Consider the following 24216-nt stretch of genomic DNA (forward strand, 5'->3'; position numbering starts at 1 on the left):
TACGTAGAGTCTACAAGGGAGAAGAAATATAATTTGAAAAATAATAGCCCCCAAATTGTCCAAACAGGTAACCCTAATAAACCCACAAATCCAAGAAGGTCAATGAACTCTAAACACAAGAAATATGGACAAAACTATGCCAAAGCACATCATAATCAAACTTCTCAAGCCATCAATAAAGAGAAAATGTTAAAAATAAGCCAAAGGAAAAACCTCCACACAACATATAGGGAAATAGAGATAACAATGGTAACATATTTCTTGTTGGAATTAATGGAACTCAGTAGAGCAACATCTTTAAAGCAGTGAAGCGGAGAGGGGACCAACAACTATCAAACTAGAATTCTATATCCAGATCTTTCAAAAATAAAAGCAAAACAAAAGACTGAGACATACAAAAGCTGAAAGAAGTCATCATTAGTAGATTTACACTGTAGAAAAGCTAAAGAAAGTATTTTCAAGCAGAAGGAAAATGATTGCGATAGAAATGTGGATCCACACAAAAGGAAGAAGAACATTAGAACTGGTAACTCCAAAGGTAAATACATAAGGTTTTTCTTACTATTTAAATATCTGAATACAATATGATTTCACTTATATGTAGAATCTTAAACAAATGAAAACTGACAACAAAAAGAAGAGAGAAACAGATTCATGAATATGGAGAACAAACTGGTGGCTGTTAAAGTAGAGGGCGGGGATATGGTCAAAATGAGTGAAAAGACGTAAGAAGTACAAACTTCTAGTTATAAAGTAAGTCTCCAGATGAAAAGTACAATGTAGGGAATATAGTTAATAATACCGTAATACACTTATTGTGGTATTAATTCTTCAATCACTATGTTGTACATCTGAAACTAATTTAATATACATCAACTATACTTCCTAAAGGAGTTAACTTATTGTTTAAACAAAAAAATAATATAGTGTGCTGTTTAGAAGTAAAGCAAAATGTATGAAGACATTAGCACAAAGGCCAGTAAGGGAGAAATGAAGTACATTATATATTGTAAGGTTCTTATGCCAATCATGAAATCATATATTATTTGAAGATAGACTGTGAAAAGTTAAAGATGAACACTACAAGCCATTAAACTACTGCTAAACTAAAAAAACCTGAGTTGTAATTAACTAGCCAACAAATAAAATTTAATTTAATTTAATTTAATTTAATTTAATTTAATTTAATTTAAAAGTGTACTCAGTCATCCAAAAGTAGGAAGAAAAAGAAAAAAAATAGCAAAACAAAGAACAGATGGGACACATAGAGAGTTTAGTAGCTTTAAATGTAGTCATGTTAATAATTACATTAGGTGTAATGGTATAATCACCCTAATTAAAATATAAAAAAGCAAAAGCCAACTATATGCTGTCTATAAGAATCATCTGCAATAGAAATATACAAGTAGGTTAAAAGTATAGAAAAAATTGTGCTATGCTAACAGTAATCAAAAGAAACCTTGGGTGGCTACATTACTGTAAGACAAAGTGCATTTCAAAGTAAAAAAATATTACCAAGGATAAAGGAGGTTATTCCATCATTATAGGAATATCAACTAATAAAAAAGACATAACCTAAAAATTTATGCATCTGATAACAGAACTTCAAAATATATGAAGGAGAATGGCAAAGAGAGACAAATAAATACACAATTATAGTTGGAAATTTCAATATTGCTTTCTAAATAATTGACAGAAAAATATATAGAAAATCAGTAAAGATATAGCAGACTTGAATAACACTATCTACATACTTGACCTAACTGACATTATAGAATGCTCCACCCAAAATCAGAGTACTCATTTTTTTCAAGTAGATACATAATAGTTACCAAAATAGATCATAGGCTCATCTAATACCAGAATTCATGGGTATAACACAAGCCTCAATAAGTTTAAAAGGATTTAAGTCATTCAACATATGTTCTGTGACTACAATGGAATTAAATTAGAAATGAACAGATTTGAAAAATCTCCAAATTATTTAGAAACTAAACAACATACTTCTAAGTAACCCTGCCAGTCAAAGAAATCAAAAGAGAAATTAAGAGCTATTTCGTACTAAAACTGAAACCATGTCAACATATGGGATGTTGCTAATGCGGTGTTCAGCTTCCCCAGTATCCACTTTTAAGAAATTAAAAAAAGAAAAGAAAATTAATCATTGAATAAGGAGAAGAAATAGCATAATAGAGATCAAGGCACAAATAAAGAAAATGGAAAACAAAAATAGAGAGGCCAGTGAAATGAAAAGACAGTTTTTATTTATTTATTTTTAAAAATTGTAATTATTTATTCATGAGAGATACAGAGAGAGGGGCAGAGACATAGGCAGAGGGAGAAGCAGGCTCCCTGTGGGGAGCTTGAAAAGGGACTCGATTCTAGGACTCCAGGATCACGACCTGAGCCAAAAGCAGATGCTCAACCACTGAGCCACGCAGGTGCCCCAAAAGACAGTTTTTGGACTCAGTGAGGAGTCTGCTTGGGATTCTCTCTCCCTCTTCCTCTGCTCCTCCCACTTGTGCATGTGCATGCACACACACTCTCTAATAAATAAATATTTTTTAAAAAGAAATTATAGGGGCAGCCCGAGTGGCTCACCGGTTAAGTGCCACCTTCTGCCCAGGGTGTGATCCTGGAGACCTTGGATCCAGTCCCATGTCAGGCTCCCTGTATGGAGCCTGCTTCTCCCTCTGCCTGTGTCTCTGCCTTTCATTCTCTCTGTGTGTCTATATGAATAAATAAATAAAATCTTTTACAAAATAAAGAAAGAAATTCTATGTGGAGGTCAAAACTTTGAGCTCATAATCTAGAAATTGATGAGGCCTCAAATGTCCTCTAATTAATTCTTCTGCTCTCAGGAAAGATTAATTCCAGAATCTATCAAGAGCTGTAGTTACTTCTTTCATTTATGAAAGTGAGACTCTTAAGAGAGATGAGGAGAGTTAGGGGCTCTGGAAGGTTCAAATAACAAGTCCTTAAGTTCAGAGTTTAGGCAAAAGCTGCTTATTCAATACTATCAGCCTACTAGTTAGGTATCTAATAGCTAATTGAGGCAATATTTTCCTTTTACTTTTCCTAGAGATTTATCCTGCAATAAGATACAATCTATTGAAAGACGTACATTTGAACCACTACCTTTTTTGAAGTTTATGTAAGTTACAAATATAAATTTCATTATATTTGGAATTTTTGTTAAACTTAATTGTAAACCTCTTTGCTACAATCATTTTGAAATATGATTGTAATTTTATTAGTAGAAAGCTACTAAAATTATGTAGCGAATCTTTTTTGTCTGTAGCAAAGATTAGTGTAAGAATTATTATACAGATCAGACTGAATCATTCTAGAGAAGTGGTTCTCAACTAGGGTGATTTTGCACCCAGGTGACATTTGAAGTGTCTGGAGACATTTTTGGTTGTCAGACTGTAGATATGCTACTGGCATCTAGTGGGCAGAGGCCAGAGATGGCACTAAACACCCTATAATGCACAGGACAGCCCCTCTTAAAAAAGGATCCAACCATAAATGTCAATAGTGCTGATGTGAAATATTTTTCTAGAGAAATAAAGATTACCTAACACAAGTATTTATTGAGCATTTACAGATTTGTATCTAATGCAACACATGTAGAAACATGAAAATATAAATCTTTCATGCAAATTTTTTAAATTTAAATTTCTAAAAAAATTTTAAAAGGCATATCTTCCATAGCGAGATAGTTTCAGGATATGGAGAGGGTATTGAGATTATGTTTCATCCTATATAAATTGGAATCACTGCCAAAGGGTAAATGTTCTGAAAGAATACCTTTTTTCCTTCTTCTTTTGCTTGTGTCTTTTTTTGTAGAAATGTTAGTTGCAATGTATTGACGGAAGTGAGCTTTGGAACATTTCAGGCCTGGCATGGAATGCAGTTTTTACATAAGCTGTAAGTGAAATAGAAAATAAACACATGTAAAAAATAAACAGACAAACAATATGTAAAAACATCATACATTTATTGGTTCAGTGGATGTTAAGCCCAGTATGAACTCTGAAAAGTATGTCTTAAAATCCATTCTTTTTTTTTTTTTTTCAAATGAAACTAAGGTACAAAGAGGCCAAGAGGCTTGTCTATCTCATAAATGGCACTCTCAGCTTTCCCTGTACTCAGCTTTGGTATGGGCAATAAAAGGCCCCAAGCAAATAACACCCAAGTCAACACTATCCTGGGAATCCATGACAATGATGCTTCTCCAATAGGGGCATGGTCCTTCAAATTCCACCTCTGAATTTAACTTTGATTCCTGCTAATGGGCAAAGTTCCTAACTGCTTCAATGCATGCAAAATAAAGCTTCAAAGAACTAAGTGTAGGGGAATTCTCCAGGGAGCAAAAGTGTGGGTGCTTCCTCAGCCATCAGCTTCTTTTAAATGGTAAAGCAGAAAGAACTGCTGAGAACCTGCCACAGGGCACTTCTCTCACCAGTTACCCAGAACATTATTTTTCAAAAAATGTATACCTCTGAGTAAATCATCTGGGGGCCATAAGAACCTTTGAGGTATGGTAAAAGATATTGTTTGTGTTAAGTTGTGTGAAAAATGTTCATGAAATACATTGCTGTAGCATAATTCCATGTGGCTATTTCCTGACTCTTCTTCAATAAGAAGTGTGTTATTCCCTTTCGGCTGGAAAATTCTGTGATTTCCTGGTGATATAAACAAATCATAGTGGGGGATGTTCAATGGCCTGAGGGGGATTTTAGACTCAAGGTGAAGATCTTCCTCTAAACGTGACTTTGGAAAAGATTATCTTACCTGTCTTGTAGTTCAGAAATATTATTTCACACAGTTTTTTTTAGGATAGATGAAGGTGTTGAGGGTGTGTCTGGAGCTAGAGGGACAGTTCCTGCAGATGCCTATCTGTTGAAGGCTCCTCTCTCCTCCCATTAATTTGCTGATGCCTAACTTGGAAAAAGACTACAGAGGGTCAGTTTTTTGCTTGCGAACACCCCGGAGAAAAGGCTCATTGGGTTTCTGCACCAGGAGGTTTTGGTGCATCAATATACTGCCTTAAACTCACCATCTTTATTTCTAAGCATGTTATCACACCAAGAGTCTCTTAGAAGAATCTGAATTTCCAAAAAAGAAAGAAAAGAAAGAAAGAAAGAAAGAAAAAAAGAAAGAAAGAAAGAAAGAAAGAAAGAAAGGAAGGAAAGGAAAGAATCTGACTTTCATTATAGTTATATGGGCAACACAAGAAAGAATATGGGGGAATCAGTTGATAAAAATCAATGAATTCATTGAAAAACATTCACTGAGTGCCATGTCCAATACATGTCAACACTGTACTAAGTACTGGGGGTACAAAGAATAAGACAGGGACTGTCCCCAAGAAACTTTCATACTGGAAGGAGAAAGATGTTGACAGGAAAACACACGGGAGCCGTGCGGGCATCCATGCAGCAGGGTAACAAGGTAGGGGGTTGACAAGGTAGGGAACAGGTTGTGGGATAGAAAAGACTCTTAATGGATGAAGCAACAGCTTGTTTGTGTTGAGTTTCTGTGTGCATCTTAAATAACAGAAAAAGGTAATTAAAGAACCAGAGCTAGCCAGTATTGATAATAAATTAATACTCATGTCATGGGACTTGAATACAGCTTCGAAAACTAATTCACAGTTCCTTCTGAAAGATTATCACGATACAGTAAGTGTGTACTGGGGGTTAGGCTCCTTTTTTGTTTGAGGTCAAATTTTTCTAATAGACAAAGCTAGTCTGCTTTAGGAAATCTCTGCCATAGTGAAATATAAACTTCATTGCATTTCTTTCCAAAGGCAAGTTGCCAAGGGAAGATGCCACCCTTTGAATTAGTCATGTTACCTGTGTGACATGTTACCAAGGTGTTTATAAGTTGAAACAATATTTTCTCTGGCATTAAAGAAGTCTGTAAAATGTATAGGCCCTAGCTGAGGTGGATTTATTTTGAACTGACCAAAGCTTTAACTTCAGGGCTCCTCACTTCCATAGGCCCCTTCCAAGGTCTTGAGAGGAGTCCTAGCAATTTTTATATTCATAATGTTGCATGTTTTTATTAGACAGGATTTCCCAAAGTAGATGAGGTTCAGGCCCCACAAGACCTTGATTGACCCTGGGTTTCAGGTAATTATAACTCAGTAAGCTTCTTGAATGAAGCCTCTAAGTTATTGATAAATACTGACTGAACAAGTTAGCAGTGTGGTAAAGTCTATTTTGAATCTGAAATCCACCTCAAAGACATGCCAAGAGCTTATTAATGAGGTACCACCTTTGGAGGTTTTTGTTTTCTTTGGCTTTAATAAGGTACCACTTTTTGAATGGTAGTAATAATCATATCTCTTTCAGATAAAATCAGGAATGAAATAGATTATGGAAAACCAGCAGTGGTTGATAATCCAAAATGTTAAGTATACTTTTCTTCTTTTCTGACTTTAAAGTGCTTCTTCTTCATTCACCTACACAGGTCCAGACTGATGGATTGTTTTTAAAAATTCTTTTAGTCACTTCACTGGTTCTAACAATACAAGCTCCATGATTTTAGAAACTGAAAGACTCTACCATGTAGAAGGGCTATATCTTATGCAAGTAGAGTACATTGACATGCTGGCTTGTCTGTGGTACCTCAGTGTTGTGCTAAGAACATAAGCACTAAGAGAGAATAAGGAAATTCTAAGCCTTATCCCTATTGAATTATTTACCTCACTGTTGAGAATACCAATGAGGCAGGTGTGGCCATACTATGAAGGCAAATTGAGCTGCAGTCACAGAGACACCCTAATGCTTCCCCAGTCATCCAGCATTGGTTTCCTTTAGATAGCCGTGTGCACACACAAGTTTATACACTTCAGGGTATTGTCATCACTTTTTGGTATGTACTGGAAATCCTGGCAGCTTCTTGTTCAGATTCAGAAAGGCATAAACATTAAGGGTGAAAATAATAACTCAGTCTGTCCTTTGGGAGGACTCAGGGTGGCTGTTTTATTATTTTCTATTAGTAATAGTTCAAAAGGTTTGAGACAGTCATACCCAGCAACCACTATACTTTCCTTCTCCCAACTGCATCTTATTCTTCCCATGCATGTTATTAACGATACGTATCTTCTTTCTCTCGGAACCATAGCAGTTCCTCCTCTGCCCCATAATATTTCTTTAATACCTACCTCTATTAGGTGCTTACTGTGTTCCAGGCACTATACTAAGGACTTTTATGTATTGTACAAGCAAGATAGTGTGACCAAAACTCTTAGATAGTGCCTGCCACATGGAAAATACTCAATACATGCTCCCTCACACTGTATCTCATTTTCGTTTTTCCAACAGCTCTTGTGATGTAGATATTGTTATCCCCACTTTGGGGACAAGGAAATTGAAACACAGAGACATTGGGTAACTTGCCTAGGTTCACATTGTTGATAAGTGGCAAAACCACTTACAAGATTTGCAAGTAATACAGCTCCGCTTTCCCTTGTACTAGGAGCTAAATGATGACTATTTGGCTTTTGGTGCATTGTCTCTTGGAGTTGGTTTCTAACTGGAATAAGAGCTTTAGAGCAGAGAACTCCTTTTCCCTAAGACAATCCCATGCTTCTGGAGCTCCTGGCCATGCCACCTATGGGTATCCCCAGGCTTTCTGCTCACTGCCCCAGGGCAAATGTAACACCATTACTACTAGGCACCTACTCTATGCTCAGCCTTATGCAAGATGCTTTGCATATGGTCTTTCATTTAATCCTCAAATCGCCTTATGAGGTAAATGGTACTAAGACTCAGAGATGTTTGTTATTCAAGTCACTTCACCAGGAAGTGACAGCCAGAATTCAAGCCTAGGTCTGCCTGCTTCCAAGGGCGCTTGCTTCTTCTGCTGTTCCTCACTGCCAGGAACTCTTCTTTAAAACTATTCTCAGAACTTTGATTAAGATATAGGCTTACCATTACAGATTCTTTACATTTGGCCCCTCCCCTACCCCTGAGAAAGAATTTATGTGATAAAGTTAGTTAGAAGTCTTGTATTGAGGAGCTTCACGTGGGGAGTCACATTCTCGTGGCTCATGGACATATGTAGATGAATAAAGGAAAGGGGTTATCCATCCCCAAGTACTTCAAACATACTGGAACAGGGTCTAGGTCACTCTACTTATTTCTTCGACTGTCTTCCTTCCAGGAGCCAGTTTTCCCTGCCTGTCTTGGGATTCTAGGATAGATAGTTTGGAGTTTGTCCTATTTTAAATTTATTTTCACTGCCTACTTTGGATAGTTTTTCAGCTAAAGCTGTTAGGATTTCAGTACATTCAGGACAGTGAAGACATGCTTCAGTCCTCAATTCTTCTGTCTCCTTAGTTAATAGAAAGGAAACATAGTCCATCTATCTGGACCCGTATAGAAGAATTTGGAGAAAAAAATAAAAACAGGTAAGACGTGTTCCCTTATTTTGTGAGCTACCTTTAATCCGTCCCATTGTTCTACAGCAAAAAGCTTTTGCAAAAATGCAAGAGTTTTCCTCTTCAAATAAGGTATAGTTTTCAAAAAAATCATTTAGAATAATATCTCTTCAACTTTGATGACAAGACAGCCTTTAAAGCTAATAAAAACTGTTGTTTTATTTTACTTCCATAAAGATAACCCTGTGAATGTCAAAAAGCCAGTGGACTAGGGGTCAGCACATCTTTTATCTGCAAAATGAAGGAATTGAACCGAAAGGAAAATGATCTCTAGTGTGATGTCCTCAGTGAATCTAAACCACTCGTATTGTGGTTTGTAGAAAAGCAGTTGCTATGGAGTACTCCACCTGTAAACTTTTGGGTCAGTTCTCATTCTGTCCTTCCTCCAGGCACAGCCTTCATGAGGAAAAGATAGCGCTAAAGACAGGAGGAGGAACAAGGATAATTTAGAGTGGCCCCATATTTTGGTTTCACTAGTGATAAATGCAGGATGTTAACCTCAGTAGGACAAGGGCTGACTGGTTAAGAGGAAACACTGAGCTGATGGGTACAAGACCATGGGTGAACACTCAGGAAAGAGTGGACGGTTAGAGAACTGAGATAATTTGGGGGAAGGATAACAAACTGTTAAAACAAATAGTTTTGGCTACATAATGGTTTATAGTCATTGTTTTAAAACGCACGGAGGGAAGGATGCAGAGGTGGAGGAGCTCACAAGCACATAGCCCATCAGTGAGCTTATAGATTTTAATGCCAATTGTTTTTTAAAAGCAAAGGATAGGGCAGCCCCGGTGTCTCAGGGGTTTAGCGCTGCCTTCAGCCCAGGGCGTGATCCTGGAGACCCGTGATTGAGTCCCACATCGGGCTCCCTGCATGAAGCCTGCTTCTCCCTCTGCCTCTGTCTCTGCCTCTCTCTCTCTCTCTGTGTGTATCTCTCATGAATAAATAAATAAAATATTTTTAAAAATAAAATAAAAATAAAAGCAAAGGACATTCAACATCTCAAAGTAGAGGAACTGTGCTTAACCAGACATGTGACACTCATATTCTTCCTCTTCATTATCTTGCTGAATAATAACTAGCATTACAAATCCAATACATTAATGGTACTGAAAAAAATCTAGAAGAATGGGAATAGGAAGAATAGGGGAGTTTCCAAGGCAAGAACAAAAATGTATGGCTCCCCCCACCAAAAAGTCTGTCTCCCAACCTCACTACCACTGGCTCCCTCTGACCTCAGTTGTAGAAGAGTCCAAGTCTTTTCTTTTCTCCACCTACCAACATATTTGGTGTTCTACCACCCAGTGCTCTATTTTTTTTTTAAATTTTTCTTAAATTTTTATTTATTTATGATAGTCACAGAGAGAGAGAGAGAGAGAGAGAGAGAGAGAGGCAGAGACACAGGCAGAGGGAGAAGCAGGCTCCATGCACCGGGAGCCCGATGTGGGATTCGATCCCGGATCTCCATGATCACGCCCTGGGCCAAAGGCAGGCACTAAACCGCTGCTCCACCCAGGGATCCCCAGTTCTTTATTTTTAATTGAGATATAATCCACATAATAGACTATGCAACATTGTAAAGTATACAGTCCAGTGGTATACTTCGATAGACAACAGCCACCCTAATTCCAGGACAGTTTCATCACCCTCCAAAATAAATACCGTACCCATCAGCTGTGACCACCCCCTTCTTCCCTCCTCCCAGGCAACAACTAATTCCCCTTCTGTATCCTAGATTTGCCTCTTCTGGACATTTCATACAAATGAGTGTCTAGCTTCTTTCACATAACTGTTAGCTTCAAAGTTTTTCCATGTTGTAGCATATATACCAGCACTTCATTCTTTTTGAAGGCTGTATAATATTCCCTTACATAGACACATCACCTTTTGTTCATCTGTTCCTCAGTTATTGGACTTTTCAGTTGTTTCCACTTCTATTATTAATAATGCTGCTATGAGTATTCACATACATGGTTTTGTGTGGACATATGATTTTAATTCTCTTGGGTACATACCTAGGAGTGGAATTGCTGAGTCACGTAGTAACTCTATGTCTAACCCTTTTGAGGAACTGCCAAACTGTGTTCCACATGTAACTATGCCATTTTATGTTCTCACCAATGTATGAAGATTCCACTTTCCCCATAATCTTGCTACCGCTTATCATTCTCCATCTGATTATAGCCATCTTAGTGAGTATAAAGTAGTATCTTATTATAGCTTTGATTTGTATTTCCCTAATGACTTAAGACATTGAACATCTTTTCATGTGCTTATTGGCCATTTGTGTATTTTCTTTGGAGAAATGTCTCTCTGAATCCTTTGCCCATTTAAAAGTTCAATTATTAGTCTTTTTATTGAGTTGTAAGAGTTCTTTATGTGTTCTGGATATTCTGGATACTAGACTTTTATCAGACATATGATTTGCAAATATTTTCTCCCATTCTGTGAGTGGTCTTTTACTTTCTTGATAATGTCCTTTGAAGCACAAAAATCTGTTTAATTTTTTATAAAGTCCAATTTGTCTATTTTTCCTTTTATTATTTGTGCTTTTGGTGGCATGTCTAAGAAACTCTTGCCTAATCCAAGGTCATAAAGATTTCTAAGAGTTTTTATAGCTTGAGCACTTCCATTTAGGTTAATCCATTTTGAGTTAATTTTTATATATAGAATGAAGTGTAGGAATCCTTATTTTGTATATGAATATATAGTTGTCCCAGCTCCATTCGAAAAGACTAGTCTTCCCACTTTGAATTGCTTTGGCACTCTTGTTGAAAATCAGTCAACTATAAATGTGAGGATTTATTCCTGGACTGTCAGTTCTGTTTCATTGGTTTATATGTCTATCCTTTTTTTTAAAATCTTCAGCCTCAGTTTATTCACTTTTAATTTACAGAACATCAGAGATTTACATTGTTTTCCAGTGTTAGCATTTTTATTTTTATTTTTTTAAATAATAAATTTACTTTTTATTGGTGTTCAATTTGCCAACATACAGAATAACACCCAGTGCTCATCCCGTCAAGTGCTCCACTCAGTGCCCATCACCCATTCACCCCCACCCCCCGCCCTCCTCCCCTTCCACCACCCCTAGTTTGTTTCCCAGAGTTAGGAGTCTTCATGTTCTGTCTCCCTTTCTGATATTTCCTACCCATTTCTTCTCCCTTCCCTTCTATTCCCTTTCACTATTATTTATATTCCCCAAATGAATGACACCATATAATGTTTGTCCTTCTCTGATTATATATGTCTATCCTTATGCCAGTGCCACACTACGATTACTGTAGCTTTGAATTGGGTTTTGAAAGCAGAGCATGTGAATCTTCCCACTTTTTTGTTCTTTATCTAGATTTTTCTTGGCTATTCTGGGTCCCTTGAATTGATATAAGAATTTTAGAATTAGCCTGGAAACAAGTCAGCTGTGATCTTGATAAGGGTTGTGCTGAAGCCATAGTTCAATTTGGGGCATAGTGCCATTTTAACAATATTTTCTTCTGGTCCATGACCATGGCATTTTTTCCATTTATTTCAATCTTCTTTAATTTCAACAATGTTTTGTAGCTTTCAGTGTATGGATCTTATACTTTTTGGTTACATTTTTTCCTAAGTATTTTATTCTTTTTAATATTGTTATACATGGAAATTTTTTCTTAATATCATTTTGGATTACTCATTGCTAATACATAGAAATACATCTAACTTTTATATATTGATCTTGTTTCCTGCAACCTTGCTGAACCCATTTGTTAGTGCTAAGGTTTTTTTCTACATTCCTAGGAATATGTCTTGTGGTCTTCTAGTTTCTCAGGAATATGTTGGAGCATTTCAAACTCTCTCTGGATATCTCATTTCTCAGCTTTTTCTTTTAAACTTTTAGATTAGGGTTTTTGTTGTTGTTGTTGTTGTTGTTTTTTGTTTTTTTGTTTTTTTTTGTCCCAACTGTTATCCATTGCCTTACACAGCTGCCAGTTTAAAACATTTACCTGTAAGTGTTTTTAAAAATGCTCCTGGGGATATCTAGGTGACTAAGCGGTTGGGTGTCTGCCTTCCTCTCTAGGCATGATCCTGGAGTTCTGGGATCCAGTCTCACATCCAGCTCCCCATAGGGAGCCCACTTCTCCCTCTGCCTATGTCTCTGCCTCTCTCTGTCTCCCTTTGCCTGTGTCTCTGCCTCTCTCTCTCTGTCTGTGTGTCTTTCTCATGAATAAATAAATAAATAAATAATGATATTTTTAAAATGCCCCTTGAGAAGAAGAGGCTTCTAGCATTGTGCAGTTCTCAGTGAGGTCAAGGACAAGGTTCTCAATTGAGGTCTTCCAGGAAACTCACTAGACAGGTAAAACAATGACAGTTCTTTGGGAAGGAGGCTTTAAGGAACTCCAGCTCCATTTTGCTCCCCTGGGATGTGGGCTATTTTTCAAGGCTACCATCAGGATACAGAGCAGAGGTCTAGAACTAGTTAAAACAACAGATCTCACTGTTCTTATAGAAATTAATACATTTTCCCTTAATAAATGCTCTCTGGGTTGCTGTAGACCCATTGGTTAAATTTTCCAAAATGATTAAAACATTGATTCTATGTTTGCCAGTGTTTGTCATTGTCGTTGCTTTTATGGAGGGATGAAGTTTCAAATGTCCTCACTTTCCCGTTTTCACTGATTCACCTATAACATGGTTTAAAATACCTAAAGTCTCAATGACCATCAGCTAATTAAATACTTCATCATGGGAGTCGATTAGAGAAAAGGAATAAAAATAGAAAATGTAATTCTCAGAGGAGCTCTCCCAGGTGGAGAGATGAAGTTCAACATGAATACAGTTTCTATATTTAGCGCTCTCAAAGTTTATGGTAACAGCTGTTTTATAAACCCCCTTTTCTTCATGTGAGTTACACACAGGCTTTGGAGTCAGAACTCAGTTCAAATTCCAGCTCTGCTTCTGACTGGCTTGACAAACTCGGACAAATTACGTAACCTCTCTGTACCTCAGTTTCCTCATTTGTAAAATGAGGTGATGATAGTATCTATCACATAAGGTTATTATAAGGATTAAATGTGAAATGCTGATCACAGATGCCTTACAGCCCAATAATAGTATTGGTTATGAAGATTATCTATCTAATACTTGGTAAAAGTATAGTTAATGATTCTTGAGTAGAGTCAACCTCAAGGCAGATTGTCTTTTCTTTTCTTCCTATTTCTTTTACCTTTTTTCATTTTAAAGAGTTGGGAAGAAGGTCTGTTCAGCATTTTGGAATAAAAGCTTGTGTCAAAAAGATGACAAGATGTCCTTTATTCAACAAACATTAAATAGTCAATAACAAGCACTATACTATGTCAGGCACAGGGACAACATGACAATAAAGTATGGTCCCTGCCCTCCAGGAGCCGAGAATCCAGGAGATTGATAAGGAAACAGGTGATACATGCCATGACAAAGGCTGTAATGCAAGAATACACACAGGCTATGTGGTGGGAATATAGCTTTCACCGGCTGCTCATAGATTTAGCCCTTCTTGTTTGGCTCCAAAACTGAAGAATTGGTTATCATTTTGTCTTTAACTGGGTGGTTTAAACTGTAGGATTTTTAAACTTTCTAGAGATAAAAGAAAAGCACTTTGAATTATGGAGGACACTAGAAATAGTATTTCCTACAGAAATTACTTCCTACTGGTATAGTCACTTCTGAGGTTTTCAACCTGAAATGTTCTTTGGCATATTTTTTCTTTGCCATCCACTTAAAAAATTTTTTTCTCTTTCTCTTCCTGCTTTATCATTCAGAGACCTGGGTAGTGCCCAAAGGAAGAATGTTTTACAGATTCTAAGGGTGATTTTATAGGCAAAGGCAGAAAATGATTGCTTTTAAACTTCAAGTTCCATACCAAAAAAAAGAACATAAATTTTCATCTAGTTACTTAAAATGCAGATAATTTTAATTCCATTGCTTTTTTCAGAATTCTCAGTCATAACCCTCTGACAACTGTTGAAGATTCATATCTTTTTAAATTGCCAGCATTAAAATATTTGTAAGTATTACAACAATCTCATGGCTCATGAGATGATTTCTGCTCTTTTTTACTTTTGTCAAAGATTAAATCTTTTGCATTTTGAATAAAAAGTCATAATTTAAATTTTAGCTGGGTTATTGTAATAAGAATTATTGGCAAAGAAAGAATGTATATGGACAAGACAGCCTGTAGTAGAAGAGAGCAGTATTGAAGAACACATAGAGATATGGAACATGCAGGTGTATAGCGAAATATTTACCACATATGTAGAAATATCATTTATCTCAAAAAGCAAACTGGAATAAGGTATACCTTATTTAAAACAAAAGACTAATCAAGAAAGGTGGATGCAACTGAGAATGAGTAGAAAAAGGGTAAAAAGAGATTGTACTGTTTAGCACCAAGGTGATTATGTTCGTGATGCACATAAATTTTAATTTCTTCAATAAGAATGCTCTGAAATTATCTTCCATAGCAAGTAAACTCTTGAGCTAGCTTGACAGAGAAGCCAGAATTTAAATAATCACATACTATTAAGTACCTTTTTGTACTTGGTGTGAAATTTTAGTCTTTGGTATCATGCATGTTTGGGCGTTCTCTTTCAGAGACATGGGAACAACACAGGTGTCACTTTCAACAATTGAGAGCATTCTCATGATGACCCTTGAATTGGAAAAACTGTAAGTTGATTTTTCTTATGTTTATTATCACTTCGTTGTGTATTTAGGTTTGTTTTATTTATAAGTCAGCTTTATTGAGGCATAATTTTCAGTTAATATGTACTCTTTTTAAGTATGCAGTTTTTAATGAGCTTTGGTAAATATATAGTTGTGTAACCACCACCATGTTTGAGATACAGAACATTTCTGTTTGTAGTTAATCCCCTGTTGTCACTATCAGCCCCTGACAGCCATCAACCTCATTTTTGTCCCTATAGTATTTTTTCCACCATGTCTTTTTTTTTTAAGATTTTATTTATTTATTCATGAGAGACAAAGAGAGAGAGAGAGAGAGGTCAGAGGGAGAAACAGGCTCCATACAAGGATTCTGAGCTGGGACTTGATCGCGGGACTCCGGGATCACTCCCTGAGTCAAAGGCAGACGCTCAACTGCTGAGCCACCCAGGCGCCCCTCTACCGTGTCTTATGAATGAAATCATACAGTATGCAGTCTTGTGTGATTGGCTCCTTTGACTCAGCATAATCCTTTTGAGATTCATCCATGTGATTGCATCAACCCGTAATTCACTCCTTTTTATTACTGAGTAGTGTTACAGTTGTGTGGATATATCAGTTTGTTTATGCATTCATCACTTAATGGACATTTGAGTTGTTCTGATTTTCCTTTTGGCTATGATGAATAAAGCTGCTAAAAGCAGTCACGTGCAGGCCTTTGTGTGAGCATATGCTTTCATTCTGGGGGAGGTGAAATACTTAATGGTAGGATTACTACATCATGTGCTAAGTGTATATTTAACTTTTTAAGAAAATGCTTCCTAGGGGTGCCTGGGGGGTTAGTCAGTTAAGTGTCCAACTGTTGATTGTTGATTTTGGCTTAGGTCATAATCTCAGGGTTGTGAGATCAAGCCCCCAGTGGGGCTCCATGCTGAACGTGGAGCATGCTTAAGATTCTTTCTCTCCCTTTCTCTCTGCCCCTCCTCCCCACCCCACTCATACACATGTGCTTGCTGTCTCTCTCTCAAAAAAAACAAAAACAAAAACAAAAAACCTGCTTACCTCTTTTCTAAAGTGAATGTAGGGCAGCCCCCGTGGCTCAGCAGTTTAGCGCCACCTTCCGACCAGGGCGTGATCCTGGAGACCCAGGATCTAGTCCCATGTCGGGTTCCCTGCATGGAGCCAGCTTCTCCCTCTACCTGTTTCTCTGCCTCTCTCTCCCTCCCTCAGTGTCTCTCATAATAAATGAATAAAAGCTTTAAAAAAAATAAAGTGGATGTACCATTTTGCATTCCAAGCGGCAGTGTATGACATCTTTATATTTCAGTTAAAAAAATTTTTCAAACTTTGTATCTTTTTTTAAAATTTTATTTATGATAGTCACAGAGAGAGAGAGAGAGAGAGAGAGAGGCAGAGACATAGGCAGAGGGAGAAGCAGGCTCCATGCACCGGGAGCCCGACGTGGGATTCGATCCCGGGTCTCCAGGATCGCGCCCTGGGCCAAAGGCAGGCGCTAAACCGCTGCGCCACCCAGGGATCCCCTGTTTCTTCAATTTTATCTTCAAATATCTGTTCTATTTTCTTTTTGTTCTTTTCTTCTTAGATGACAGTTATGCATATTTTAGGACATATATAACTTTGTTTTGTACATCTTTTTCTCCCAAAAACTCTTTTCAACTAATTACTCATTTTTATTTAATGTTGTTCAATTTTCTCATTTCTATCCTCTGTTTGCCTTTTTGAATACTTACTCTGTTCCTTTCAAGGTCTCTTCATCCCATTATTTTTTCACACTTCTTTCCTAAGTAATTATATCCAGCGCTTTATTTCCTCCTCCCATTCTACCATCACTTCACTGTATTCTTGCATTCTTCGTGGACTTCATTCTAGAAGTAATTTCTTCGTTCATCTTTTTTTTCATTGAAGCCATTCCTTATTTATCTCCTTTAACAATCTAAATATATTTTACTTTAAACTCCCAAGAAATTGATTGTTTGGAGTAAATTCCTACTCTGATTGTCATTTTGGTTGGTTTCTCTTGGATAATTAAACTCGTTTCTCAAAAAAAAAAAAAAAAACTCGTTTCTCTGGAATTCTGAGCTATTTTGAGGTTTATTTTCCCTGCCTCTTTCTCTTGCCCAGTGTTCAACCCAATCACTAGTCAGGTAGTTTTATGTTTATCTCCATCTAAATCCTGATCCTTCAATCCAGAATGAGGTCTGATAATGGCATGTTAGGATTCCTTTTCCAAGTAGACATAGGGGATACCCCTGATGCTGTCACAAAGCTCACAAGCAGCTTGGTTCTATTCTAGTTATGAGAACCTATCTTCCTTCAAATCCTGAAGTTTTCTGAAAGTCACAGCCCAACACAGTAACCAGAAACTTTTCTTCCATCAGCCTTCTTTCATGAGGAGGTCCCTTACCATAGCCTTTGAATTCATGAGGTAATGAGGTATTTGCACTCCTGAATCAAATGAGCACTTAAAGTACTCCTTATCTCATGGGAACCTAATAACCCTCCTTTGGGGCGGGGGGTTTATTTGTTTTTTGGTTTTGTTTCTAAAGATTTATTTATTTATTTTAGAAAAAAAGAGAGAGCACAAGTGTGAGGGGCAGAGGGAAAGGAAGAGAGATCTCAGCACAAACTTGATGTAGGGCTGGATCTTATGACCCTGCGATCCTGAACTGAGCTGAAACCTGAGTTGGATGCTTAACTGACTACCCCAGATAGTCTCCCCTGTCCTTTTGGGTTTTTTTTGTTTTTGTTTTTGTTTTCCTTTTGGTTTTTTTAAACTCATAATGAGGAAGGGCCACTGACTTCAGTTTCACTTACTATTTTGCTTTTCTGTTCTATATCTGATCAACAGAGATGTTTATCTGTTTCTCACTTTACCTATGTCTTTTGGTGTTTTAATATTTTATTGAACACTGCTAAGTAGTAGAGTGTTTCATATCATAAACTTGTGAAGTCACTGTGATAGAAACCCCTGGCATTTAAAATATGAATTATTTGGGGGATCCCTGGGTGGCGCAGCAGTTTAGCGCCTGACCTTAACCCAGGGTGTGATCCTGCAATCCTGGGATCGAGTCCCACCTCAGGCTCCCTACATGGAGCCTGCTTCTCCCTCTGCCAGTGTCTCTGCCTCTCTCTCTCTCTGTGTCTCTCATGAATAAATAAAATCTTTAAATAAATAAATAAATAAATAAATAAATAAATAAATAAATAAGAATTATTTTTTAAATTTTTTGGACAACTGAAAGAGCATTTGGAAAAGAAATAATTTGGATCCCTACCTATATCTCTCATGAAAATAAATACTTGATGAATTAAAGATATAAATTTTAAAATGAAGCCACTAAGTATTACAAAGATTTTTTTACAAAGGACACAAAAAGTGGTAAACATAAAGGAAAAAAATGGATAAACCTGACATTAAATTAAAAATTATTGCTCGAGGGATGCCTGGGTGGCTCAGTGGCTGAGCGTCTGCCTTTGGCTCAGGGTGTGATTCTGGGGTCCCAGGATCGAGTTTCATATGGGGCTGTCCGCTTCTCTCCCTCAGCCTGTGTCTCTGCTTCTCTCTCTGTGTCTCTCATGAATAAATAAAATCTTTAAAAAAATAAAAACTATTGCTCAACAAAGACTCCATTAAGAGTAAAATGCAAGCTACAGATTAGGAGAAAATATTTGCAATATGCATATCCAATAATAGACTCCTAACCATATACATATATATATTTAAATTACAGATCAGTAAGATAAAAAAATTCAATTTTAAAAAACAAGCAAGAGACTGGAACAGGCACTTCACAAAACAGGATATCCAAGAATCTAAGAAACATATGTAAAGGTGCTAAATAACACTAGTCAACAGAGAAATGCAAACAAAAATCACAATGAGAAGTCATCATCTACTCACCTGAAAGTTGGTAAGGATGTGGAGAAACTGGAACCCTAAAACACTGCTGCTGGGGGTGTAAGTAAACCCACATTAGAAGACAGTATCCACCAAAACTCAATATATCAAAAGTCAAACAGATTAAGTCACAGCCCCTTTCAAAGTCATATAAAAAGGAAGTGGAGGAAATGAGTTCTATCTGATGTCAGCCTTTGTTCTTTACTGCTACCCTGCTCTTACAGCATAACCCACATCTTCAACAAACACACCAATGCCTTAAATAAACTTTCTTTCTTTTTTTGGTTCAATGCTATTTGACTTTGTTTAAAATGGAAACCCTTATCATAGCCTGGCCCTTGGTTGATTGTCAGAGTTTACTAAACATCTTAATGGAAGTCTAGAACTGAAATACTCGATCAGGATCAGGAATAGCAACAAATAAACCTTAGAAGCTGTTATTTTCTGATTTCAAGTGCAGTAAAATCCCTCCCAATATACATCGGAGTTATTGTTTTAAACCAGTTTGCTTTGCTATAATTTCTCTGGATTGTATCCTTATTGTTCAGAACATCCTCACTTCCTGCCCAAAATCAAAATTCAAAGCCATGGTCTTGTCTAGTATTTAGTTTCTGGTGTCTTGGGTCTATTATCTTAGAGTCCTATGTAGTCTCATGTTTGTGGGTCTACTAAACCTGATGTTTTATTACTCATCTGAAATCAGTTACCTGAAATTCATCCCAGGTTTTTTCTTCTAGAAAATGTTTTTACTCCTGTTGCTTACTAGGATCTAGTAGATCTGCAACATTAGACTAAAATTTGTAATCCCTGCAGTCAAAATTGTTTAAAGCTTTTCCAAATGTTTGTCTTTTGGACAATGTTAAACTGCTTTCAATGCCAGTGCATGAGTGTCTAATCATACAGAAGCACCAAACCTGGACATCTAAATTTTCTTGTGATAATTAATATTGCCACACTGATCTGTTAATGTGTCTTACTACTATCATATTGGAACCTAAAAGGCATACATGAAATACTCCATTAAAAAGCAGCAGCTTAGAAACCTCAGAAGTTCAATTTGTACTGTTTTTTGTAATAGTAATATTCACTCTAGGCTGCATTCCCTCAACTAATTAGGAATCTTTTAAAAAACATTTTAGGAATCCTTTTTAAAACATTGAAAACTTTTAGACAGTACCTAAAAGAGAGAATGAAGACTCAAATTTCAATAAAAAGCCTGAATATTTCAAACAGTTTGCTGGAACAAAGTGAAACAAGGAAATCTCCCCAGATGTCAACCTTTTTCTCTGGAGATCAAGAGGCTTGAGCATGGACACGAGCAAGGAAGAGTATACTTCTGAGCTATGAATCTGCAGGAGAGCATTTTCTTGATTGATTAAAGAAGGAAAAAAAAAAAAGCTGAGAATTAAAGCCATCTGGCCAAATGAGAGAACAGGTTTGTAATGACTTTTTCCTCCTCAAGTCATTTTATGACAATTCTGCACATGTGGGAAAGTATAGGCTTCTTTACCACAATTTTCATTTCAGATTCAGACTCTGAGACTGTGAAGAGCTCTTCAATATGAACAACAGCAATGAAGACTAAACATTTTACAGAGAAGTTAATGTTGATTCAAATAAGTCACAAATAATTTCAAATATTTAATAATATGCATATTTTTACATATGCGTATTACGATGGATTGCTTTTCATCAAAGTTTTGTTCATATTGTGCTATATGCCCCACTGCTCATATTCATTTTAAGAAACCATGGCCCCATTTCCTTTGCTCTTTTTTGTAGTTGTCTCAGTTTGCTCAGGCCACTATAACAAAATGCCATAAATAGGGTAACTTATAAACAACAGAAATTTATTTCTAAAAATTCTGAAAGCTGGGAAGTCCAAGATGAAAGCACCGGAAGATACAGTGTCTGGGTGACAGCCCACTTCCTGACTGACAGGCAGCAATCTTTTTATTGTGTTCTCACAGGGCAGAAGGGGTGAAGGATCTCTCTGGGATCTCATTTTTAAAAGCACTAATTCCATTCCAGAGCCCTCATGACCTAATCACATCTCAAAAGTTCTACTTCCATACAGCATCACACTTGAGATTAGGTTTCAAAATACAAATCTTGGGACGATACAAACCTTTGGTCTATGGCAGTTTTTTAAAAATTACCCTTATGCTCAAGTTTCTTGCATTTTCCTAAGTTTCTAAGACTGCTCTGCCTCAACTGAGGGTTCTCCTTTTGTCTCCAAACCCGGGTGTTAAACAGTTCTCAACAATAAAGTTTTGAGTGAAAGGCTGTGGGATGGGACCAGCCAGAAGAGACTGAGTGAAGGCAGTGGATATTAGGTTCTGAGGTAGGACTATAATAGCCAGGGATATCCCAGAACCTACCTGTCTCTACATTCAGCCACTCTGGAGAAAAAACTTCCAATGGACCATTACCAGTTTTGCCTTCACTCATTCTTACAAAATAACAGATAACAGATCTGTTTTCTTCTAAGAAGAAGAAAGATATTTTTTTTAGAAGTAGCACTTGTCCCACAACTATATAGTCAACTAATCTTTAACAAAGCAAAAAAGGATATTCAGTGGAAAAAATACAATCTCTTCAACAAGTGGTGTTAGGAAAACTAGATAGTAACATGCAGAAGAATGAAACTGGACCACTTTCTACGCCACACACAAAAATAAATTCAAAATGGATGAAAGACCTAAGTATGAGACAGAAAACCATCAAAATACCAGAGAAGAACACAGGCAGCAACATTTAACCTTGGCCATAGCAACTTCCTACTAGACACATCACAGACACAAGGGAAACAAAAGCAAAAATGAACTGTTGGGACTTCATCGAGATTAAAAGCCTCTGCACAGTGAAGGAAACAATCAACAAAACTAAAAGGCAGCCTACAGAATGGAAGAGGATATTTTCAAATTACTTATCTGATAAAGGGTTAGTATCTAAAATTTATAAAGAAATTATCAAACTCAACAGTTAAAAACTAATCCAGTTAAGAAATGGGCAGAAGACATGAATATTTATCCAAGGAAGACATCCAGATGCCTAACAGACACGTGAAAAGATGCTCAACATTACTCTTCATTAGGGAAATACAAATCAAAACCACAATGAGATATCACCTCACACTTGTCAGAATGGCTAAAATTACCAACAGAAGAAAAAACAGGTTTTGTGTTTGTGAGAATGTGGAGAAAGGGGAACTGTCTTGCACTGCTGGTGGGAATGCAAACTGGTGCAGCTACTCTGGAAAACAGTATGCAGGTTCCTCAAGAAGTTAACAATATAACTACCCTATGATCTAACAATTGCACTACTAGGTATTTACACAATGGATACAAAAATACAGATTCAAAGAGAACATGTCCCTGATGTTTCTAGCAGCATGTCAACAATAGCCAAACTATGGATAGAACTGAAATGTCCACCAACTGATGAGTGGATAAAGGAGATATGGAGTATTACAGAGTATTACTTGGCCAGCAAAAAGAATGAAATCTTGCCATTTGCGACAATGTGGATGGAGCTAGACTGTATTATGCTAAGCAAAATTAAGTCAGAGAAACACAAATACCTTATTATTTCACTCATATGTGGAATTTAAGAAACGAAACAGATATATCTATAGGAGGGGGGAAAATAAAAAAGAGAGAGGGAAACAAACCATAAGAGACTCTTAGTGACAAAGAACAAACAGCTGATAGAGGGAGGTGGGTGGGGGATGGGCTGGATGGGTGATGAGCATTAAGGAAGGTACCTGCTATGGTAAGCTCTGAGTGTTGACTGTAAATGCTGAACCACTGAATTGTATTCCTGAAACCAATATTGCACTGTATTTTAACTAACTAGAAGTTAAATAAAAATTTGAGAATAAAAATGAATAAATCAGACAAGATAAAAAGAAAAAAGAAAAGAAAAAGAAGATACAGCAGCACCACTTGTGCTGAATGTTATTCCCATTGTTCTCTTGATCCTCATCACAGTCAAAATTCATTTTCTGACCTCCTGTCAGGTCATTTCCTGCAGTCTTCTCATACCTCCCTGAAATTCTCTTTGCCCCAAATGGTCATTAGATCACCTCTTTTTTATAAACAAGCAAAACAGTGAATTTCTGACATTCATTGAATTCATTTTGGCATTCACAGTATTCGCTAAATTATCAAAAATACAAAACACCAGTTTCCACCTCTGACATACTAAATTAGAATCCGTGGAAGGGACACATGAATCTTTACTATTTTTTTTTTAAAGATTTCATTTACTCATGAGAGAGACACACACGGGGGGCGGGGCGGACAGGGACACAGGCAGAGGCAGAAGCAGGCTCCATGCAGGGACGCAGGGAGCCCGACGCAGGACTCGATCCCGGGTCTCCAGTATCAGGCCCTGGGCCAAAGGCGGCACTAAACTGCTGAGCCACCCGGGCTGCCCCGAATCTTTACTACTAATAGGAATCTCAAGTGGTATTTTCATTAGGTAACTTTAGGATACACTTCAGAAAGTCATAGGACTCCTGATTATATACAAGGCAACCATATAGTTTATCATCCAAATAGGACACTTTGGAAAAGTGAAAGCAGAGATATTAATTTGTTGGCCCAAATGGCAAAAATTGGCACAATTCTGGGCAAATCAGGACATACAGGCATCGTATGATCATGTTCATCTCCACCCAAGTTGGAGATCCTTTTATGGAGATATAGTTTACATACCATGCAATTTATCCTTTTAAAATGTCCATTTTTTTTAGCACATTCAAAAAGCTTTGCAATCATCATAATGATTTTTTTTTAAGATTTTATTTATTTATTCATGAGAGAGAGAGAGAGAGAGGCAGAGGGAGAAGCAGGCTCCATGCACCGGGAGCCCGATGCGGGATACGATCCCGGGTCTCCGGGATCGCGCCCTGGGCCAAAGGCAGGCGCTAAACCGCTGCGCCACCCAGGGATCCCCATAATGAATTTTAATACATTTTCATCATCCTCAAAAGAAACCCTCTATTTGTTAGCAGTCACCCTCCTCTCCCCATGTCCCTTTTATGGAGATAATCCTTTTATGGAGATATAGTTTACATACCATGCAATTTATCCATTTAAAATGTCCATTTTTTTTAGCACATTCAAAAAGTTTTGCAATCATCATAATGAATTTT

General features: G+C 37.0%; 1 long non-coding RNA gene across 27 annotated transcripts in view; it reads left to right on the top strand.

Annotated features, from left to right (window-relative positions):
* Positions 1–21582, top strand: part of LOC144309440 (uncharacterized) — a 42991-nt gene extending 21409 nt beyond the window's left edge. For 25 of the 27 annotated variants that reach the window (XR_013375421.1, XR_013375432.1, XR_013375429.1 and 22 more), the window contains 5 exons: positions 3083–3154; positions 3850–3930; positions 14409–14480; positions 15068–15142; positions 18889–20097. This is a non-coding gene — a long non-coding RNA (uncharacterized LOC144309440). Of the gene's footprint in view, positions 1–3082; positions 3155–3849; positions 3931–14408; positions 14481–15067; positions 15143–18888; positions 20098–20194 lie in introns of those variants that run through there. The other 2 variants (XR_013375425.1, XR_013375439.1) reach the window with 2 other exon arrangements.
* The last annotated feature ends 2634 nt before the right edge of the window (positions 21583–24216 follow it).

Source organism: Canis aureus, unplaced genomic scaffold (genome assembly GCF_053574225.1).
Source record: "Canis aureus isolate CA01 unplaced genomic scaffold, VMU_Caureus_v.1.0 NW_027326404.1_RagTag, whole genome shotgun sequence".
Classification (NCBI taxonomy): Eukaryota; Metazoa; Chordata; class Mammalia; order Carnivora; family Canidae; genus Canis; species Canis aureus.